Source organism: Muntiacus reevesi, chromosome 1, assembly GCF_963930625.1.
Source record: "Muntiacus reevesi chromosome 1, mMunRee1.1, whole genome shotgun sequence".
Lineage (NCBI taxonomy): Eukaryota > Metazoa > Chordata > Mammalia > Artiodactyla > Cervidae > Muntiacus > Muntiacus reevesi.
Window position 1 is genome coordinate 68,022,086 of NC_089249.1, and position 6,519 is coordinate 68,028,604.

General features: G+C 44.9%; 1 pseudogene; it reads right to left on the minus strand.

The window, feature by feature from the left end:
- Positions 1–1,019: 1,019 nt before the first annotated feature.
- On the minus strand, positions 1,020–1,822 carry LOC136160773 (large ribosomal subunit protein eL8 pseudogene; annotated as a pseudogene).
- Between the last annotated feature and the right edge of the window lie 4,697 nt (positions 1,823–6,519).

The window sequence follows — 6,519 nt, forward strand, 5'->3', positions numbered from 1 at the left end:
CAAGAACTACACAATGGGTTAGAAAGAAAATAAAGTGAGTTAATAACAACCACCACATTTTGGAAGTCACTATGAATCTTTGAGTGGGATAGTTTAAGAGCCCCTCCAGGGCTTCCCAGGCGGCACTAGTGGTAAAGAACCCTCCTGCCAATGCAAGAGATGTAAGAGAGATGGGTTCGATCCCTGGGTTGGGAAGATCCCTTGGAGAAAGAAGAGCATGGGAACCCACTCCAGTATTTGTGCCTGGAGAATCCCGTGGACAGAGGAGCCTGGAAGGGAGTCAAGACACCACTGAAGCGACTTAGCACACTTGCATGCATATACTTACATGAAGTGTAAAAAGTACTGGAAAGGTCACGAAGTGCCCATAGGGAGAGATAGTGTGCTAACCTTGCTCTTATTACCAAATGTATGATTTGCAGTAAGTCACCTACAGAGGACCAAGTGATTTTCTGGAGACAAGACAACATGTAGTCTAAGAAAATATCTATGCAGTTTTTCACAGAACACTGAAAAAGTTGTGAAATTTTGTGGACTACTTTCCAACTTGAGCTCTCAAATTTTATAACTTTGAAATCTTCGGTCATATAAACCAGAGTGTTTACTTAGTTTTTTGCTGAAGAACCTTTGCTAGATGACCTTCTGGAACTTTTAATGTGTGGCTTCAATTTTCTACTGTGTTTAAAAAAAGACAGGTTAACAGTTTTTCTTTATAGTACATATATATGTTTAAATGATAGGGTCTAAATTACAATAATTGACAACTATTTGCATTATTTTAACAATTATCAGGTGCTTTTGAATACATCTATTATAAAAACTTTATTATAACATAATAAACAATAAAAAAACAAGAACAATAATTTGTATCTTAAAGAAACAAGTCAATTACTGGAGTAATAGTTTATAACCTATAGAAGCCATAGTCAGAATTTATTTATTTATTTATTTATTTATTTATTTCCAGCCGAAGAAGCTTTTTTATTACCTTTATGTACAGAAAACTCAATAGTGTACACTCAGCCCAGCTTGATGGCCAGTTCTTTGGCCTTAGCCTTTTCCAGCTTGGTGATGCGAGCCACTGACTTCAGCCCCAGGACATTGCCTCCCCAGTGACGATGGATCTCATTGTATCTGTCATTGTAATTGGTACTGATGGCTTCCACCAGCTTAGCCAGGGCACTCTTGTCCTCCGAGCTGAGTTGTGTGAAGGCTAAGGTGGTGCACGTCTTCCTGTGGACCAGGCGCTGCAGCCGGGCCTTGCCCTTGGTGATGCAGTAGGGAACCCCCATCTTGCGGCACAGGGCAGGCAGGAAGACCACGAGCTCGATGGGATCCACATCGTGAGCGATCACCACCAGCTGAGGCTTCTTGTTCTCCCGAGGGTGGCGACAATGTTGACCCCTGCTCGAAGGACAGGTGGCCTCTTGGTGGGGACGTCGCCTTTGCCGGCGGTTTTCTTCTCAGCTCGGGCCAGCAGCCTCTGCTTCTCTTGCTTTGTCTCTGGTCTGTACTTGCGGGCCAGCTTAAGCAGTTGAGTAGCTGTTTGTCGGTCCAAGGCCTGGGTGAACTGGTTAATTGCAGGAGGCACTTTCAGCCGCTTATAGAAAATAGCCCTTTGCCACTACAGCCGGATGTAGCGGGGCCATTTGACAAAGCGGGCGAGGTCCCTCTTGGGTTGGATGTCCTGTCCAATGCCAAAATTCTTGGGCCTCTTCTCGAACAGGGGGTTGACCACCTTCTTGGCCTCCTGCTTCTTCACCACGGCCGGGGCAGGGGCCAGCTTCTTCCCCTTGGCCTTCTTTCCCTTCAGCATCTTGAAGGGCTGGTGTAGAGACATAGCCAGAATTTAAATCTAGATTCTCTGACTCCAAACTTCATCCTTTCCAATCTATCATCCAGCCAGCACATCAGCGTGTAAATATACAGTCTAATGCAAGATATCTGGGTATTTTAGTTGAGGTTTTTAATTTTGTTTTTAAAAACACGTAGCACTTTGCTTTTGAAAAATCACCTTCATCTATGAATCACAGGTTTGTTGGAAGACTACAGACAAGGTATATTCCATCTCATCATTCCCATCTGTAAGGTGGAGTAAATGGTACCTGCCATCTTTGTTTGCTTGCAGGGTGGTTGTGATGATAAGTGATGCAGTGGATGCATAGCTCCTTGGAGTAAGAAAGCCATATAAATCCAAGGTATTTCATCAAGATGCTCCTGATATTTACATAGCTCTCTTCTCCAGGGCATAGAGGGCTTTTATTGCTTCACAGAGCTCTAGGAAATAGAGCAGTAAATGCTCTTTCCAAAAGGGAAGCTGACCAATAAAGTGGATAAGTAGATGACCCCTGCATGGCACAGTAAGGTGATAGCGGTATTGCCCAGTGATGTTCATTAATAATTGCTAGTAATAATTAGTCCAGTGAGTCTAGCCTGCTGCTGGCTGTCACTAAACTAATAAATGCCCTTCTGTTATAGAATAGTCCATGGTTTCCAAAATGGAATTTATAGTGAACTTTTTTATTTTTCCTGTGGCTCTTAAATTCTCAGATAACTTTCTCCTGTATTTCCTTTCTGGTTTCAATAGAAATAGCACAGAAATGCTGACTGTGGAATTCCTGGCCCTCAGAACAATGGAGGGTTTGAATGTTGCAAGAAATATTGGTTTCCTTGAGGCTTTCAGACATTTTTTCTAACGACCTAAATAGCTTGGTGGTGAAAGAGAAAGCAAGAGGTGGGAAAGGTTGAGAAGAGTGAAAATGTTGCGTTTTCAAAAGAGAAGTGGAGAGTCTATATGTGTTTCGACTTAGGAGGAAGAAAAGTGCTTGGGGGATGGGAGGAGCGTGGAGGTGGGTTAGTAAGAATGGCAGTATGAAATAGCAGGTATCAGGAAGAAGACCTGAACCCTACGCTTATATAAAGTTATTTTTGGCTGCGTCAGGTCTCAGTTGTGGCACCAAGCCTTAATTGCCCCACAGCATGTGAGATCTTAGCTCCCCCACCAGGGATTGCATCTGCGTCTTCTGTTTTGGAAGGCGGATTCCACTGGACCACCAGGAAAGTCCCCTGTGAGCCCCTATGCAGTGGCAGACGCTTGATTCTGCCACTGAGTTTGACCTGGGATAGTTACTTAATCAACCTTGGTTTTGATGTCTGAATCTTAAAAATTAGAACACTACATTAGTAGATCTATAGGAGACTCTTTAAGATTTAGTGTATCCCTAAATACCAGCATAAAATTGCCTATTGCATTAGCTATTTTTTTGTCCCTCCACTTTGTGCCATGAGAAAACTTCTTCACACGAGGAAACAACAGCCCTGGTTTCTTTATGTGACTTTTTGAAGCTGTGAGATGTTCCAGGAGGTTCCAGCATGTTTTTTCAAGGCTGAATCCCCTTTGAGGATAACTGAAGGGATACTGATAAGGGCCTGAGGCTCCATGGGGAGTCTCTCACTGTGAACCAAGGAATGACAAGTGTTGATTCTCTTCACAGACTCCAAGAACAGGCACTTGAGGGGAGAGATCAAATTAGCCAAGTTGGCATGTTCAGGCTCTCTCGCCCCATGTTTTGTAGTTAACGACTATTTAACAGCTGAGATCATTTATAGCACTGTGCATGCCCCTTACGAGGTACCCACTTGATCACGGGCTACTTCGTGCTGTAAGGATATATGAGCTCCACCCAGAAAAATGGTGGCGATCCTGCTGTGTCACCGCTGTGTCTGTTGGGTCAGCCATGAGAGGAGAGAAGATAGTGTGTCTGTTATTATGGCCGCTGGGCCAGCCAGGGGAGAATAAACGTGTCTGCATTTCCGATGGCTCCTCTAGTCTCCTTCCAGCCTCTTAGCTCGTGCCTTGCCTACCATGGGTTCAACAACAGTGCGCACAGCATGAACAGCAATGCAACTGGCGTAGTCAGCAGGATAGCCAGCGGGCAGAGGAGCTGGAGGCTGCTCTGGATGGAGGAAGCCAGTGGCCACCACACGGCACGTGGCGCTGTGTGGCTGTGATCCTCTCAGTGCAGGCCCCGGTGGGAGACTGGGAGGTGGTGGGCGGGTCACTGGGTAGCACTGAACAGGCATGACGGGGTTGAGTTCCTGTTTGCCCAGCAAGGCAGCACGGGCCCACGGCTGGCACCGCGGGGTGGGTTTTCCTGACTGCCCTGAAGGGGAATGTGGATCATGCTCTCTGTAATGCTGTGTGCACTGTGCAGACTCTTGGAAGTACTAGAGCCCTGGCTTTAGAGCAAGAACCCCGGGGTCCAGAAAGAAACAGCATCTCTGACAGCGAGGTGGTATGTGGTGGTGATGATGAACCTTAGGAACCTGCACGTCACCGCTTGGCAGCGGGGCCCGCTGTACAGCAGAAAGTGAAGCATGAGTGGTCTGTGGCCCAGAGGGGAGGGAATCCTCCAGGGGACCCTAGTGTGACTGAATTCATAGCGTATCGACCATATCCTCAGGCACAGTTGGTCAGCTTGGGTAAAACATTTCGGCAAAAGCAAGGGGAAACTTGACAGCTTGGTCTTGAGACTCTGGGACCCAGGGCTGGGTCTGGCACCTGTGGGAGTTGAGAGAGGTAGACGGACGGTGTGTGAGATACCGTTTTGGAAGTGTGAAGACCCCGGAGGGGGCCCAAGCTGGCAGGGGGCCCATCTGGGTTTCGCGGATGCATCTGTGGGCTGATTTGTGTTAAAGTATACTGTAAAGTTGATGTTAAAAAAAAAAATCTACTTCTGCTTTATTGACTACACCAAAACCAACAAACTGGGGAAAATTCTTCAAGAGATGGGAATACCTGCCTCATGAAAATTTGAATGCAGGTCAAGAAGCAACAGGTAGAAGTGAACATGGAACAACAGACTGGTTCCAAATTGGGAAAGGAGTACATAAAGGTTGTGTATTGTCACCCTGCTTATTTAACTTATATGCAGAATACGTCATGAGAAATGCTGGGCTGAATGAAGCACAAGCTGGAGTCAAGATTTCCAGGAAAAATATCAGTAACATCAGATACACAGATGACAGCACTCTCATGGCAGAAAGCGAAGAAGAACTAAACAGCCTCTTGATGAAAATGAAATAGGAGAGTGAAAAAGCTGGCTTAAAACTCAACATTCGAAACTCTAACATCATGGCATCCAGTCCCATCACTTCATAGCAAATAAATGGGGAAACAGTGGAAACAATGGCTGACTTTATTTTCTTGGGCTCCAAAATCACTACAGATAGTAACTGCAGCTAGGAAATTAAAAGACACTTGCTCCTTGAAAGAAAAGCTATGACCAACGTAGACAGCATATTACAAAGCAGAGACATTACTTTGCTGACAAAGGTCCATCTAGTCAAAGCTATGCTTCTTTCAGTAATCATGCATGGATGTGAATTCAGTTCAGTTCAGTCGCTCAGTCATGTCTGACTCTTTGTGATCCCATGGACTGCAGCACGCCAGGTCTCCCTGTCCATCACCAGCTCCCAGAGTTTACCCAAACTTATGTCCACTGAGTCAGTGATGCCATCCAACCATCTCATTCTCTGTCTTCCCCTTCTCCTCCTGCCCTCAATCTTTCCCAGCATCAGGGTCTTTTCAAATGAGTCAACTCTTCGCATCAGGTGGCCAAAGTTTGGAGTTTCAGCTTCAACATCAGTCCTTGCAATGAACACCCAGGACTGATCTCCTTTAGGATGAACTGGTTGGATCACCTTGCAGTCCAAGGACTCTCAACAGTCTTCTCCAACACCACAGTTCAAAAGCATCAATTCTTTAGGGTTCAGCTTTCTTTATAGTCCAACTCTCACATCCATACATGATCACTGGAAAAACCATAGTCTTGACCCGATGGACCTTTGTTGGCAAAGTAATGTCTCTGCTTTGTAATATGCTGTCTAGGTTGGTCATAGCTTTTCTTGCAAGGAGCAAGCATCTTTTAATTTCCTAGCTGCAGTTACTATCTGTAGTGATTTTGGAGCCCAAGAAAATAAAGTCAGCCGTTGTTTCCACTGTTTCCCCATTTATTTGCTATGAAGTGATGGGACCAGATGCCATGATCTTAGTTTTCTGAATGTTGAGCTTTAAGTCAACTTTTTCATTCTCCTCTTTCACTTTCAAAAAGAGGCTCTCTAGTTCTTCTTCACTTTCTGCCATAAGGGTGGTGTCATCTGCATATCTGAGGTTATTGATATTTCTCCTGGCAATCTTGATTCCAGTTTGTGCTTCATCCAACCCAGCATTTCTCATGATGTACTCTGCATATAAGTTAAATAAGCAGAGTGACAATATACAGCCTTGATGCACTCCTTTTCCTATTTGGAACCAGTCTTTTGTTCCATGTCTGGTTCTAACTCTTGCTTCCTGAGCTGAATACAGACTTCTCAAGAGGCAGGTCAGGTGGTCTGGTATTCCCATCTCTTTCGGAATTTTCCACAGTTTTTTTGTTCTTCAAACAGTCAAAGGCTTTGGCATAGTCAGTAAAGCAGAAATAGATTGTTTTCTGGAACTTTTTTGTTTTTTGGATGTGA